At 52.5% G+C, this 14,728-nt stretch overlaps 6 non-coding genes across 6 annotated transcripts; 2 read left to right on the forward strand and 4 right to left on the reverse strand.

The window, feature by feature from the left end:
• Positions 1-5,620: 5,620 nt before the first annotated feature.
• TRNAK-CUU (transfer RNA lysine (anticodon CUU)) lies at positions 5,621-5,693 on the forward strand. Its single transcript has one exon. It is a non-coding gene; the product is annotated as a tRNA-Lys (tRNA).
• A 1,093-nt stretch (positions 5,694-6,786) lies between these two features.
• Positions 6,787-6,891, reverse strand: TRNAR-UCU (transfer RNA arginine (anticodon UCU)). The gene is made up of 2 exons: positions 6,855-6,891; positions 6,787-6,822 (listed from the first exon to the last, which is right to left on the reverse strand). It is a non-coding gene; the product is annotated as a tRNA-Arg (tRNA).
• A 162-nt stretch (positions 6,892-7,053) lies between these two features.
• TRNAA-AGC (transfer RNA alanine (anticodon AGC)) lies at positions 7,054-7,126 on the reverse strand. Its single transcript has one exon. It is a non-coding gene; the product is annotated as a tRNA-Ala (tRNA).
• A 3,582-nt stretch (positions 7,127-10,708) lies between these two features.
• TRNAG-UCC (transfer RNA glycine (anticodon UCC)) lies at positions 10,709-10,780 on the reverse strand. Its single transcript has one exon. It is a non-coding gene; the product is annotated as a tRNA-Gly (tRNA).
• A 1,271-nt stretch (positions 10,781-12,051) lies between these two features.
• TRNAS-AGA (transfer RNA serine (anticodon AGA)) lies at positions 12,052-12,133 on the forward strand. Its single transcript has one exon. It is a non-coding gene; the product is annotated as a tRNA-Ser (tRNA).
• A 2,386-nt stretch (positions 12,134-14,519) lies between these two features.
• TRNAE-UUC (transfer RNA glutamic acid (anticodon UUC)) lies at positions 14,520-14,591 on the reverse strand. Its single transcript has one exon. It is a non-coding gene; the product is annotated as a tRNA-Glu (tRNA).
• Between the last annotated feature and the right edge of the window lie 137 nt (positions 14,592-14,728).

Consider the following 14,728-nt stretch of genomic DNA (forward strand, 5'->3'; position numbering starts at 1 on the left):
CAGGCCATGGGGGTCTCTGAGATGCCCCAGCCCTGCAGCCTGTCCCACCTGGCTGTTGCCATGGTCCCTCTGTGAGGTCACTGTCTCCCAGCCAATGAGCTGAGGTGCTGAAAAAGTTCCTTGTGATATCACTGCTGCCTTGCAGGCTCATGTCCTGCCCCTGGCCAGCCCCTTGGCATGTGTGAGCTGCTCCCCCTCTTCCCCCGTCACTCAGGGCTGGTTCTGGGGCTCACACAGGGAACATCAGAGGCTGCTCAGGGTGCCACATGCCCCCAAGGTCACCTTTTCAATGTCAGGGCAAGCCAGGATCTATCCCGTCCCTTCCCCAAGACCCCTCCCCTTTGCTGAGCCCCTGCCCTCCCCAAACCTTTCCAGGGACTCTTGGTTACTAATGGACACTCGCCACTAATGACATAATTACACCCCAGCCATTTTGCTAGGGCTGCAGCTGGGGAGAAAATTTTAACTTAAATCATTAAATGATTAAGCGTTTGAACTGTCTCATGTTAGTTGATCAAACTTCATTTTAAATAAAGGAAAAACATTACGGCCAGCACAATAGGTTTCGGTGCCGCACCCCTAGAGACTCTGGAACAAAGAAGACACATGCGAAGAACCCAACTTTCTTCCTTTTGCTGAGACATGGGTGGATCTAGCTCAGGTTTCACTCAGGGGGTCTGTCTGCATGTGAAGTACCTGTGACAGCCCCTGTGCTCCTCTGCCCCTCATCAGCAATGCCATCTACTTGGGGGAGCAGTTGCCCTGAGACTTTTAGAAGGGACAACCTGGACAAAGTAACACTGCTCAGGCACCTTCAATAGCTCAGCTGGCAGAGCAGAGGACTGTAGTGTGTGTTTGGCAAGTGATCCTTAGGTGGCTGGCTCAACTCTGGATCAAAGGAGTGATTCTTTTCCCTCCAGCCTGGCCTTAGCAGAAAGCAACACACAAAAGTTCTTTTGGAACAATGGCCGTTATTCCACAAGAACAATGCAAGAGTCTACACAGCAATTCCGTTATTTTGAAATAATCCTGAAGTAACAGACGGCTTATTCCGACTTCTGCAAACCTCATTCTACGAAGAATAACACCTGTTCCAAATTAGCTATTTCGAAATAAGGCCTGTGTAGCTGCGCCACTGCTGCTAGCTTGAACTAGTCCCTCCCCAGCACCATTCTAAGTTATTCTTCCCAGGGCTCTAAATCGAGACAGCTCGTCTACACTGGGGAGCCTGCCTCGGACTATTCTGAGGTTTCCCTGCAGTGTAGACGTGCTAGTTCGAAATAAGCTATTTTGTAATCACTATTCGAGACCAGCTTATTCCAAAATAAATGAGCCGTGTAGTTGTAGCCAGAGAGATGAAGTAGCAAGAGGGAAACCAGAAATGCAGAGGCCAACCAGAAAACTGAGTATCCCAGGTACCCACACATGTTGTATCATGTTGGTCCCATGGTGTAAGGGGCAGCTTTTCTGATTTTGAATCTTGCAATCTGAGTTCAAATCTCAATAGGACCTGCTGGGGTGGGCTTGTTGTTGTGAAGTTTTTCACACTGCATGTCTATGGTCTCTGCTGTGGGCTTTTTGCATAAGAATGGCCATTCTTGTGCAAAAACTAGCAGAGTGTCTACCCTGCATGTGCATTCTTGCACAAGAAAATGTGCAGTAAACCATTGGAAAAGATGGCTAAAACAGCCATTAGAGCTTTCTTGCACAAGAGAATGTCCATGCATGCTCTTTATAAGGAGATAAACCACCTCATAGAGCTGGAAGGAGCCTTGAGAGGTCAGCTAGTCCTGTCCCTGTGCTCATGGCAGGGCCAAGAACCATCCCTGACAGATTTGCCCCAGATCCCTAAATGGTTACCTCAAAGATTGAGCTCATAATCCTGGGGTTAGTAAACTAACATTCAAACAACTGAGCTATCTTGCCTTGTTTTGGGGATGAAACGAATAGCAGTGTGGACGTCCTCTTGCACAAAAACTTTTGCCCAAAACAGTCCTTGGGCAGCAGCCTGCAGTGTCAATGGAGCCTAAAGTTTTTCATATTTTTTGTTTTAAAAATATTTCCAACAGTTGTTCAATGGGCCCCAGGCCTGGAATTGTGCTGCAGCCGCCTCCTTCGCTACCATCGCTGGCTCCATGTGCACTGGCCTTCTGTCTGGGTGCTGGCAGGGGGTTGAGACGTGGTGGGTACCGATGGGTAACAGGTGCCAAGGCGCATACAAAGACGCCAGCGCCTGCATCTCTGCAAGTGACCTCACTGTGCACAGCTCAGCTTTTAGGAAACACTCTCCTCCTGTCTGCGCCTAACACCAGTGTCACTGTCTGCTCCTGAGGGGTCCTGGCCCAGGGAAAATGGCAATTCCTGAGGACACTGGCCCTGTATTGAAACATCTCACAGATAACATGGCAAAGAGGAAGCCAAAGAGACTCTACATCTACAGGGAAACATCAAAACTGTCAACCCAAATAGGACTTGAACCCACTGCTTTTTCCATTAGGCTACTGGGGGACACCAAGGATGAGAAAGAGACAGAAATTCCCTCTTCCAAATGCACGTTCCTCAATTTTAGGTGCCAGATTCAAGCCCTTGGAAGGAGCCAGAAACACAGGGAGGGCTGATCATACCCCTCTGAAAATCAGCTCTCAGGAGGCACTTCCAGCTGCCCCCAGAGTGTGGGTCACCCCACACTAGCCATGGGTGAAACTCAACATGTTGACATCTCATCTCCCTCCCAAAGCCAGGGGCTTGTTCCCACAGCCGCAGCCTCCGCAGGGAGCCACACTTGTGTTCACTGCTCGTGGGGAAGGGAGCGGGTCCCACAGGATCTGGGGCTGGTGGGGAATGGGCAGTTGTCACTGAAGGGGAAGGATAAAACACAGCCATGTTCTGAGGGCAGGGAGAGTGGCTGGGGCTGGGCTGGCGGCACTGTGGGACGGCTCTGGGGGAGCTCTGCAATGTGACCCTGGCTCCCAAGGCAGCAAGTGCAGAATCCCCCTTGGGGAGCGCGAGAGGCTCCGACCAGCCTGGTCTGAATCCGTCTGACAGGCTGGACGACCCCGATGCTGGAGTGTCAGAGCCCCTATCAACCGGCCTGTGTTTGTCCCCTCCCCCACCAGGCAGGGCAGGGCCCACACTCCCAGCAGGGAGTTATAGGCACGTCTCTCACAGCCAGAGCACTGGGACAACCAGGAAGCAGGACTCACTGGCCAGTGTGTGGTACCCAGGGACTTACAGTGGGAGTCAGAGCCCTGCCTGGCCAGTGCCAGTCACCTCTACACCCGCTCCAGGTTTCCTCCTCTCTAACAAGCCTCTGCAATCAGCCTTTCCTGAACCAGCAGTTCCATGGGTGGCCAGGGGAGGCCTCATCTGTGTCCCAGAAGGACATAGGAAAATGTGAGCAAAGGCCACAGCAAGGGACCACTGGGAGTTGAACCCAGGATCTCTTGTTTACAAGGCAGGTGCTTTAGCCAGCTGAGCCATGGTGCCCTCTGCAGGCCAGCACCTAAAACTGTTCTATTCTATGGTCCCAGACAACACCTTTGACTCCCAAAGTGCAGCCAATCCCCATTTCCCTCCCGCCCTGGCCGTGTCTGGCTCCCTGGGCACAGAAGGCTACAGCTCAGTGGGCAGAGGCTCTAACATGCACATCTCCCCCAGCTGCTGGGACTGTGGAGTTGGCCTTGAGATTTAGCATTGCTGGGGGGAGGGATAAGTGCAGCAAACACTAATCGTCTGGATTGTAAGCACTTGGGTCTCACAGTTTGGGTTGGAGACCCCAGGTGGGGGCCCAGCCTCCTTTGGGTTGGTCCCTTCCTGAGGGCACAGAATTAAGAGAGAATTCCTTTGCCCTGTAGCAATCTGAGTTGGCCAAAGAGCAAGTAATTTTTTTGTTCACATAAATACAGGCAATATTCATCCCCACACCTCATTTGCATATCTTATTGCTCAGCAATGCTCAGCGTAGACACAGCCAAGGAAGCCAAACACTGGCGTTACCAAGGATTTGCAGCAAACCTCTCACCAGCCAGTCCAACTGAGGTCCTGATGCAGGATTCAGACTCACTTGCCTGGGAAGGGGCTAGAATCTCCCTGCTTCACAGAAACATTTCTTAAGCTTAGCCAGAAAGCAGAGGGGCCATGTTTACACTGACAGACAGGCTCTTGTGCAAGCAATATGCAAATGAGGCTAAGCGTGGACTATCACACTGCTCCTTCCTGCACAAGAAACCCCTGTGACAATAAGCAGGAGAACAGCTCTGCACATAAAGGCTCTGTCTACGCTGGTCGCTTCTTGCACAAGAACCAGCCACACTTGGCCACTGACGCAGGTGACCAGCAGCAGCAGCTCTATGTGCTGGGCACTTGCTCCAGGACTCCTGGACAAATGGAGCCTCCCTCTGTGGCTTGAGGAACCTGCACCCTGCAGGGAGCCTTGGGTCAACCACTGCTGCAGCAGGAATTTGGGCATCAGGTCACCCCATTTGGGACAATGGGGGGGAAGAGAAGAGTTTTCCCCCTACCATTAGGGAAAGCAGGCCAGGTCAAGGCCCTTTTAGCCCATGGAGCTGTGCAAGCTAGAGCCTCCTCCTACCAACTCTCTGCCCTGCTTCCTGCAAATGTCTTAGCCTCTTGCCTGTCTCTGCTTCCCTGTCCATAGCAGGCAGCGACAATCACCACAGCAAACATCTCTGTGGCCAGCATGGGGCTCGAAGCCATGACCTTAGCGCTCTAACCAACGGAGCTAGCTGGCCTGCTGGAAATGAGCTTACAAACGGCCCTTTCAGAAAGGCACCTCTGGCAGCTGCAGGGATGACTGCAGCTGCCAATGGCTCTTCTCTGAGGGGCCACTAGCGACTTGCTGTGATGTGGGCTGGCTAGTCCAGCTGGTTTGAGGTATCACGGAAATCCAGACTCAGGGTTGGAAGGAGAGAAACACTTTTATTAAGAGCTGTGGGAAGTTTCAAAAGGAAGACTTCCAAAATCAAGTGTCCGTGGAAACCTTATATACATTCATGGTTGCACACAAAATAGAATAGACATCACATAAGCTAGTGCCAGCGTTACAATGGGCTTAATGCTTAAAGCTACTTTTATCTCAATATGCAGAGATAAACTTAGTTACATGGGTGCTAGTCTCATCCTGGCAGCAGAAAAGCTAGATCAGGCTGGTTTTAGTAGGTTCACTATCTCTCACACACAACGCAAGGTCACGTTCAGTCAGTTGCATTCACACTTCACATTGTTCCTTTTAACAAAATACATTTTCCTTCTCAGAGGTTTGGTTATGGTTGCTGGCGGTCAGCATGGCATGTCACCCTCCTGTCACACTTGGTGTCAGAAGAGCAAAGCTTTCAAAGGGGGTTGATTTTCCTCCATCTCCCCTTGTTGCAACGGTAAAAGAATTCCTGAAACCATCCCCTTCTCCTGTTGCTGGAGAGATGGAAATGGGGCCGTTCCTGGTGGGGAAAGATGTGGGTATGTCAGGAGGGGGATTTGTGCTCAAACCTCCCCACAGACCAGAACCCCCCATTAGGGGCAATAAAGAGCCTAGAGTCGGGCACTTGAGAATGCTCGGTTCCTGTTACCCTATGATGGCATATTAGGAAAGCTGTTGCACGCAGCCTGGCTAGATCAATTGGTAGAGCATGAGACTCTTAATTTCATGGTTATGGGTTCAATCCCCATGCTGGGCGATGCCCTTCTTTAACTCACATTCTCAGCCTACAAACAATTCACTCTCAGCTTTCACCAGGGTTTTAGAAAGAAAAAGTCTAGTCCTGGAGTCCAGCTTTAGTAGAAGCAGAGAAAAAACAAGCTGCAAGTTCCATTTTCTGAGGAGAAGGGAAGAGGATTTTCTTCTCCACATCAGCCCAGGGAGGAGAAAAAATAACCCTCCGCCCGCTGATTTTCCCCTGTCAGCTTCTGTAGCTTCACCTCCTTCCACAGCAGCTCCAGCTTTGAGCTACAAATCTCAAGGGGCTGGTGGGGAAATGAGGAGCTGGCAGCTCGGGTTAGTGGCTTCCCTGAGAACAAGAGGTGGAGTGTTCACAAGGTGCATCCCCTCCCCCGCAGAGCAGGGTGTTAGAAGGACTGAGTAACAGAACAGTCAGACAAGTTCCACCAAAGCCAAAGTGTGTTTCTGTGGGGTAGTGATTTTCGCTGTTGCCTAACATGCAAAAGGTCCCTGGTTGAAAGACAGGCTCTGCTCTTATTGCTGCTCCCCTGGGTTCCCAGGTAAGTGCAGCTGCTGCTTACTAGCCTGTTCATGAGCCCAACACCCACGTGACAGGGGAGTGACATCAGCTGAGAATGCCCCTTGCTGCCAGCCTGGGGAAGGGAGATGAATCAGGCCAGGCAGCTACTGGAGGCTTGGCCTCCCCTGCCCTGGCAGGCTGGTGTATTGGGCCGTCTCTTCCTGCTGCCTCCCTTGTGTGACTTGCCCAGTGTCCACAGGCCAAATGTCAGAAAAGCTTCTTCCAAAAAAAGCAGAAGAAAAAGCTACACAAATTGGGTTTTGAAATTTGCATAGGTTTTTCCAGAAGAGCCGTGCAGTGTAGACACAGCCTGAGTGTTGCTCAGCACTAGTAGAGACAGGGAGGGACAAAATGGTCTAACAGCACCTGCAGCCTTTCAGAACAACCCCCAAACCCAACCCCAAGAACCAGCCCTTCCCTCCACCCTCACTGGGGTCTGCTGGGAACTGTCTGGACTCAAGCCCACCCCTGTGTCAGCTTAAGGATTGCCTGGTCTGTAAAAGGTGCCCTGGAAATGAGAAAGCAGCTGAAGTGACTCTGGTGGGACTTGAACCCACAACCTTTGAATGTCTAGCTGGGCTCACGTTAACCACTACAGCTTAGAAGTCCAACATGCTTTCCATTGCACCACAGAGCCTGCTGGTTGGCTGAGTCTGAAATCTCCACTCTCTGCTTTGCAGCATGGCAATTGCTGGGGGAAAAGACAGGGGGAGCCAGGTCTGTCTCTTTTGGGAGAACAGGCAGGAAGAGGGAGGGGGCCACTGAGCCTTAAAGTAAGGGATAAGAACTGAACTGCAGTTGGGGAATGTGGGTATCAATCCCACTGCCTCTCGCATGCTAAGCGAGCGCTCTACCACTTGAGCTAATTCCCCTGCTGTAACAAAATGAAAGCTCTCCTGCCCCACGCACATTGTTCCAGAGCCCACAAGGTCCCTGCAGATGCCCAAGGCTTCTTTCGGAAAGGGCCACTTGTGATTTATTTCAAAGTAAGTGCTGTGTAGCCAGCCCCAAATTACAAAATAAGCTATTTCAAAATAGGCGCATTGATTATTTTGAACAATGGGACGCACCCCTAGTGAGTTAGAGCTGAACTCTGCCCCCAGCTCCCTGCTCAACCCACCCAAGTACTGACTCCCTCTTTCCATAGGGCTGTTTGCATTGGCCTCCTCTCTCTGTAGCCAGGTTTCAGCCAGGACTGAGACTCAGGGGAAACCTCACAAAGGAGATTCCAGGCAGCCAGGCCATGGGGGTCTCTGAGATGCCCCAGCCCTGCAGCCTGTCCCACCTGGCTGTTGCCATGGTCCCTCTGTGAGGTCACTGCCTCCCAACCAATGAGCTGAGGTGCTGCACAAGGCCCTTGTGATGTCACTGCTGCCTCCCAGGGCTAATGTCCTGCCCCTGGCCAGCCCCTTGGCATGTGTGAGTTGCTCCCCCTCTTCCAGGGCTGGTTCCAGGGTTCAAGCAGAGAACATCAGAGGCTGCTCAGGGGGACATATTGGGGCCTGTGAGTGTTGCTGTCCTGCTGTACAGACAGGGCCATAGAGCCTCAGGAGGCTGTAGCCGTGGGAGACACTTCCCTGGTTTCGGGAGGGAGATGAGATGTCAAGGCCCATGACTCGGAGCCAGCTACAGATACCCATGGAAAGCTGATTTTCAGAGGGGTGTGATCAGCCCTTCCTGTGTATCTGGCTTCTTCACAGGGGCTTAATCAGGAGCTAAAAGTTGAAGAAGGGCCATTTAGAAGGGTGAATTTCTTTCCCTGGCAGTTTTTTCTGTGTGCTGCATGGGCCTAATGAACAAGGCACTGGCCTCCTGAGTCAGGGATTGTGGGTTCAAGTCCCAGCTGGGGTGACAGTTTCCTTTCACTGACAAAGAGTTCCTCTGCTCTCTGAAGTAGTTGGCAAGGATAATCGGCAGTTGCTGTCTCCTTCTCTACAAAAACTGTTCAGACCCCTCACTAGCAAGTGCTGGTGTTAGGTGCAGATCTGGTTGCTAAAAGCCCAGGTGTCGGAATGAAGGGGCACATTTTGCTCTAGAAGGCCCAGGAGTGACAGCCAGATGGAGGTGGCTGTAGCAGGGTCTGTCTGGAGACAAAGAAGAGCCTGAGGATGAGAAGGCCCATGAGAGGCAGAGACTCCAGAGGGGGGGGGGGGGGGGGGGGGGCTAGTTATTTGGTCTGGCAAACTGACAATCCCCAGGCCCTGAGCATGGTGCGGGCGAGGCCCATGGGGCAGTTTGCCTGGTGGGGTTCGGGGCGTGGAGAAGCTGTGAAGCTCTGTGAGTGGATAAGGTCCCTGGCTGAGCTGCGCCACCTGCCGTGTGTGTGACTCAAACTGTCCCTCGTCCCCTTTTGTGTGTCTGTTGCGCTTCCGGCATCTTTCCTCAGGCACGTTCATCCGGCAAAGACCCCCCCAGCGATCTTGTATCTTCCTTTGTGCCGCTCAGCCGCAGACACTGCCAGGGCTGGAAGGAAATTGCTGCACTTTGGGAGTCAAAGGTGTTGTCTGGGACCATAAAGCAGTTTCACCCAGGTGCCTGAGAAGGGCACCATGGCTCAGCTGGCTAAAGTGCTTGTTTCGTAAACAGAAGATCCTGGGTTTTATGCCTGTTGGTTCCTTATTGCAGCCCGTGCTTGCATTTTCCTATGTCCTTCTGGGGCACAGAAGAGGCCTCCCTTGGCCACCCATGGAACTGCGGGTTCAGGAAAGGCTGATTGGGGAGGAGTGTTGGGAAGAAGGAAACCACAAGTGAGAAGCACCTGATGCCCACAGACCCTCACTCTCCATGGCTGCAGGAGCTGCAGAGGTTGCACCCTCAGGCTCTCTGAGCACAGACACCCCCAGGGAATCACAAGGGCATGTTGTGCTGGCTCTCCTGTCCCAGCAATTGCAGTCAGAGCCCTGCCTTGCCAGTGCCAGTCGCAGCAGCCTCTGTACCTGCTCCAGGCTTGTGGTTTCCTTCTTCCCAACACCCTCCCCAATCAGCCTTTTCCTGAACCAGCAGTTCCATGGGTGGCCAGGGGAGGCCGCTCCTGTGTCCCAGAAGCTGCCAGACTCTGACTCTTGTCCCCTTGGTGCCCCCGTCTAAATTCTCTTTTAAATTGGTCTTTATGGTCCTGCTCAGGGCGTTTTTTTCCTCAGCAACGCACAAGAGAGAAGCTGGTGCCACTGGCCCTGCAAGGCAAGATGAGTTTTGCCTGCCCCCCTCAGCCTGACTCGCTACTTGGCCCCATTCCTGCCTCCCTTCCTGGGCTGACCCAGTGACTGAAAGGCGCTGCGGCTGCTGCTGACAGGGAAGAAGCTGGGAGGCAAAGCGCTGGCAGCAAGAGATTCCAGCTGCCTCTTTGCCGTGGGTCTCAGTTCGCTATGCCGGCCGCCAGCCACCTTGACCAACCCTCAAACCAGCTGGATGAGCCAGCCCACATCACAGTGAGTCACTAGTGGCCCTGTCAGAGAAGAGCCATTGGCAGCTGCAGAGACATCCCTTCAGCTGCCGGATGCACCTTTCTGAAAGGGCTATTTGGAAGCTATGTTTTGCTTGGCTGACTAGCTCAGTTGGTTAGTGCATGATACTAGTAATGCCAAGGTCATGGGTTCAATCCTTGTGCTGGCCGCAGATATATTTGCTGTGGTGACTGTTCTACCCCTTCCCCTCTGCTTTAGCTGCCTGCTCTGGACAGGGAAGCAGAAACAGGCAAAAGGCTGAGAGCTTTTCAGGAAACAGTCCAGAAAATTGGTAGGAGGAGGCTCCCAACTGAGTGGCTGAAAGGCCTTTGACCTGGCCGGCTTTCCCCAATAGCAGGGAAAACTCTTCTCTTCCCTCTATTGTGGGGCCACTCATGGGCCTGCTGGCTCAGCTGTTTAGAGCTTGATGCTAATAATGCCCACGTCACGGGTACAAGCCCCATGCAGACCCCACAACAGCCAAATTAGTTTTGTTTGAGCTGCTCCCCACGAAAAGCGGTGAGATGGAGCCTTTGGCTGTGGGACCCACTTTTGCCTGTTGCTCAGGGTTAAATAAGATCTCCCCCAGGAGGCTGCCTGTTCCCTTCCCACCTTGCATTGGCTGGGAATCAAATCAAGCCAGGGGCAGCAAACGCCAGGCACTGTCATTGTCTGGGCCACAGATAAAGACCCTCTTGGAGCTGTGGTCCGAGGAGGAGTCTCTGCAGGCCCTGCAGTCCATGCGGAGGAAAGTGGACATTTATGGCCGAATGGCCAATGGTCTAGCAAAGAAAGGCCACCTTCCTCCTACCCCCGCATCCTAGACCAAGTCAGAGCCAAGGTCAAGGATCGCAGCAGAGGTATGTGAGGGAGGAACCGCATTACTGTGTATGCTCTGGGAGAGGATGAAGAGTGGTGAGAGGCAGCCCTCAGCTGCAGGACCCATTTGTGCCTGTTTTCCAGGGTTCAAGTAAAAACTCAGTAAGGAGATTTGATGCACCCTCTTTACATTGCATTGGCTGGGAATTAAACCCAGGTCAACTGCTTGGAAGGCAGCTATGCTCACCACTATACCACCAATGCCTGCCTGCAAAGCTGCTGGGAAAATTAGTGAGAGAAGCCCACGTCTGCCATGAGGCTGGCCAGAGGCGAGAGGGTGCCTGTGTGGTTTGGGTAAAGCAGAACTTCTTGGACATAAGGCACAGACCAGGAGTGGTGACGCTGGGGTAGTGGCTGCCCTGCACTCTCCGTGGTGTGAGGAGCCGGGTGGGAGAGGAGTCCCAGAGGTTGTTGGGTGGGAGAGTAGAGTTTATCAGACTTTGGGCTAAGCTCTAGAGCAGCCAAGGGAGAGGTGGAGAAGTGACTTCTGGATACTCTGTGTGGCCCAGGGATGCGGACTAAGAGCCGTCCTTCTGTTTTTTGCTGTAAAGACCCTCTTGGAGCTGTGATCCGAGGGGAAGTCTCTGCAGGCCCGGCAGTCCAGGTGGATGAATGCAGACATTTATAAACATAAAAACATAAGAACGGCCATACTGGGTCAGATCAAAGATCCGTCTAGCCCAGTGTCCTGTCTGCTGACAGTGGCCAGCACCAGGTGCCCCGGAGGGGGTGGACCGAAGACAATGATCAAGCAATTTGTCTCCTGCCATCCGTCTCCAGCCTCTGACAAACAGAGGCCAGGAGCAGCATTTCTATCCCCTGGCTAATAGCTTTTATGGACCTAACCTCCATGAAATTATCTAACATGTGGCCCAATGGCTGATGGCCTTGCAGAGAAAGGTCGTCTCCCCCCTCCTGCATCCTAGACCAAGTCAGACCCAAGGTCAACGAATTGCGGGAGGGGTATGTGCGGGCCCGTGAGGGCAGGTCCCGCTCTGGGGAAGCACCGCAGCACTGTGCGTTTGCTAGTCGGGGCTCTGGACAGCACCTGCACAGAGGGAGATGGCAACTGCGGGACGCCCTGGCCAACTGTCCCAATGTCTCACAGCAGAAAAGAAAACAAAAGAGGCCAATGCAAACAGCCCCCTGGCAGCGAGGGAGTCAGCACGTCGGTGGGTGGGGCAGGGAGCTGGGGGCAGAGCTGGGCTCTAACTCGCTGGGTGACCTTGGCCCATTCAGTGAATCTCTTCCTGCCTCCATGGTCCTGTCTGTACAGCAGGGACAGCAACACTCACAGCCCCACAGGAGGGGGCTGGTTTGATGCTTCACCCCATGGCCCAGCAAGGAGCCCCCAGACTCCCCCTGTGCTCGGGGAGCCAGGTTTGCTGTGTGAATTCTGTGGGGCAGGTGACGTCAGGCCTGGGCACTGGGATTAGTTACCATTTCCCTGGCCCTGGGACACTGCTACACTCGCAGCTGTGATGGCCGAGTGGTTAAGGTGTTGGACTAGAAATCCAATACGATTTTCCTGTGCAGGTTTAAATCCTGCTCACAGCGAGGCCTGAGTTTTGGCCACACCCCTAACCAGGCAACAAGCTGCACAACCCCTGAGCTCCTGCAGCCTCTGCCCCTTGCCCAGCACCCCATGGCTCAGCCCTGGCCCTAGGAGCTGCCCTACTCCAGTGAGTGATAGGAATTTGTGAAAGGAAGGTATTGAGGCCTACCCAGAATATGTCAAATGAGCACCAGTTTAATTGTAAGTGGAAAGGAAAGGCAGCACTCTCAGATACAGGAGATAAAAATAAAAACAAAATTTGATTGGTTGACCAACAATAACCCCGCTTTTAGGGAAATAAGTAACTCAGACGGCAGGATGCAACAAAGTGCTGATTACCCCAAATGGAGCAGACGAAAGTTTTTTGTAAGGGCAGAATGAGACAACAAAAATCTAACGTCAGCAATTGTCAGGCGAGTGGAGGAGTACCAAAATACCGAAACAGGGTATATAAGGTGGGCTGAAACAGACCACGAGCGGACGGGTTGCGAATCCGAAAAGCCAGGTCTGATCAACCAGGGCTCCCTCCCCAGCGCTGAATCTCGCTGCCGCACATAAGCTCCGAAAGGGGAACAAATAAGCTCCGAAAGGGGAACGAATACCGGTCGTAAGTTGCAACGAAAAATCCAAAGAAAGGAAAAACATAAAGAAAAGAATATCTCCTGAATCTAAGCAATGCTTCTATTTTTCTTAACGTGAGTATTATATAACTGTTAACTCCATAAATTTCTTAAAGGTAACTCAGGAGGGTATATCAGTAGGAGAAGTTATTATTTCTTGTTATTTTTAACTGTACTGTTTTTCTACTTTTTCTTTGTATATTATATTGTCTTAAAAGAATCAAAAATAATGAATTGATTTAAATGGAAAATTAATTATAAAGTAAATAGAAAAAATAAATAATCTTTGTTTAACCCTAAAAAGAAGTATTCCTCTCTCTGTGGTTTCAAATCCTTTAAAGAACCAAACCCGGTTACCGAAAGAATTAAGTGAGAGGATGGAGCGTCTGGGCCTGCCCCCAAAGGTCCATCTATTAAGTGCAGAAATGCTGGGGATATAAGGTGGATCACCCCTCCTGAGGCACACAGCCCCCCCTCCCCGCCCTGTGTTGGGAGCAAAGGGTCTCGAGAAGTATGGGGGGGGGTCTTGTTCCCTGCTCTTTCTGTGCCTCTTCCCCCAAGGCCTTGGGCAAAGAATTAGTAACAGAATATTTGTGCAAGTTTATGCATGTTTCTGTAAGGTGGTGGTTATCGTGTTTGCTTAATGTGCAAAAGGCTCTCGCTTCAAAGCCAAAGCCAAGCAGAAACTGGGAGTTCTGCTCTGATTTGTGGCTCCCCAGGTAAACACAGCTCCTGCTGCTTGGGATAAGCCCAACTCCCAAGCTGAGTAAACCAAGGAACAGCAGGAGCCCTGCCCTAGAAAAAGAAGGGAGGGGCCACTGTGTGTGAGTGCTTGGCCCAGACAGACAGCCCCATGCTGGGAGGACAGAGCTGCCTGACATCTCTAGTGCTCCTCAGGACCTGGGGGGGGGGGCACTTTGGTGCTAACAACATGCTCATGTGGTGCCATGTTCCAGCCAGGGCAACAGGGAGTGTTTCTTGTGGTGTCACCTTATTTCCCCCAAGTGTAGCCCTTGTACCTGCCTCCTGGCAGGATAGAGCCCCAAGCTGTAGCTCATACAGGGCAGCTTGTGATGACAGCTCTAAGCAAACCAATCAACTTGAAGTTGGCAGCCACTATTAGCACATGTTCTGAAAGGCTGCAGGCGCCGTTAGACCCTTTTGTCCTTCCCTGTCTCACCCCAGCGCTGAGCAACACTCAGTGTCGGTCTGAGCATCCATCCTGCTCTGGGACGTGTCTCTGTGGCAGGAACCTGCCCAGGCGGCTCTCGCAGGGAGGCCCCTCCCTGGCAGCACCGAGCAGTGAGAGCTGAGTGAAGGGGGAGGCAGGACCAGGGGGAGAAGGCTCCATGACTGTGTCAGAGGGAGGCTCTGCCCTGGCCAGTGGGGAATCGTTGCCTCTCCGAGGGGCCCAGGCCTGGTGGGTCATTTCCCCAGGTTACTGAGTGGGGGCTGGAGCCAGTTCTGGGTTGTCTCCTTCAACAACCAAACTGAACCAATGGATCTTGTGCCGACCTGACACTGCGCTGGGCTAGTGCTGTGTGTGCCACAGAGCTTCCTGCAGGGCTGCCCACATGAGAGAGGGGAGGGGCAGTTTGAGTCACCCAGCTCTGCCCCTTCTGAAGGGCTTGTGAAAATGGCAGGTGCTGTCTTGGCAGTGAGGGAGAGGTGGGAAAGGGGCCCTGAGTGAACCTCTCGGGTCACAGCTGCTGTAACAATGAGATAAGATGAACGGCAAGGTAGCGGTCATGTGAAAAGTGAGGCTGGTTTCCCTGACTGGGAATTGAACCCAGGCCTCAGCAGTGAAAGTGCTGAATCCTAACCACTAGACCATCAGGGACACATAAATCACCATCTTTCCTTACCTACATTAGCCTTTCACAGGCCATTTTCTGTCTCCTTCAGGACACGGGTCCATTCTCCCTTGCCCAGAGGGGACAAGAACAGAAACCAAACAGAACATCAGAACAGCCAGAC

This window comes from Pelodiscus sinensis, unplaced genomic scaffold (assembly GCF_049634645.1).
Source record: "Pelodiscus sinensis isolate JC-2024 unplaced genomic scaffold, ASM4963464v1 ctg35, whole genome shotgun sequence".
In the NCBI taxonomy this organism is placed as follows: domain Eukaryota; kingdom Metazoa; phylum Chordata; order Testudines; family Trionychidae; genus Pelodiscus; species Pelodiscus sinensis.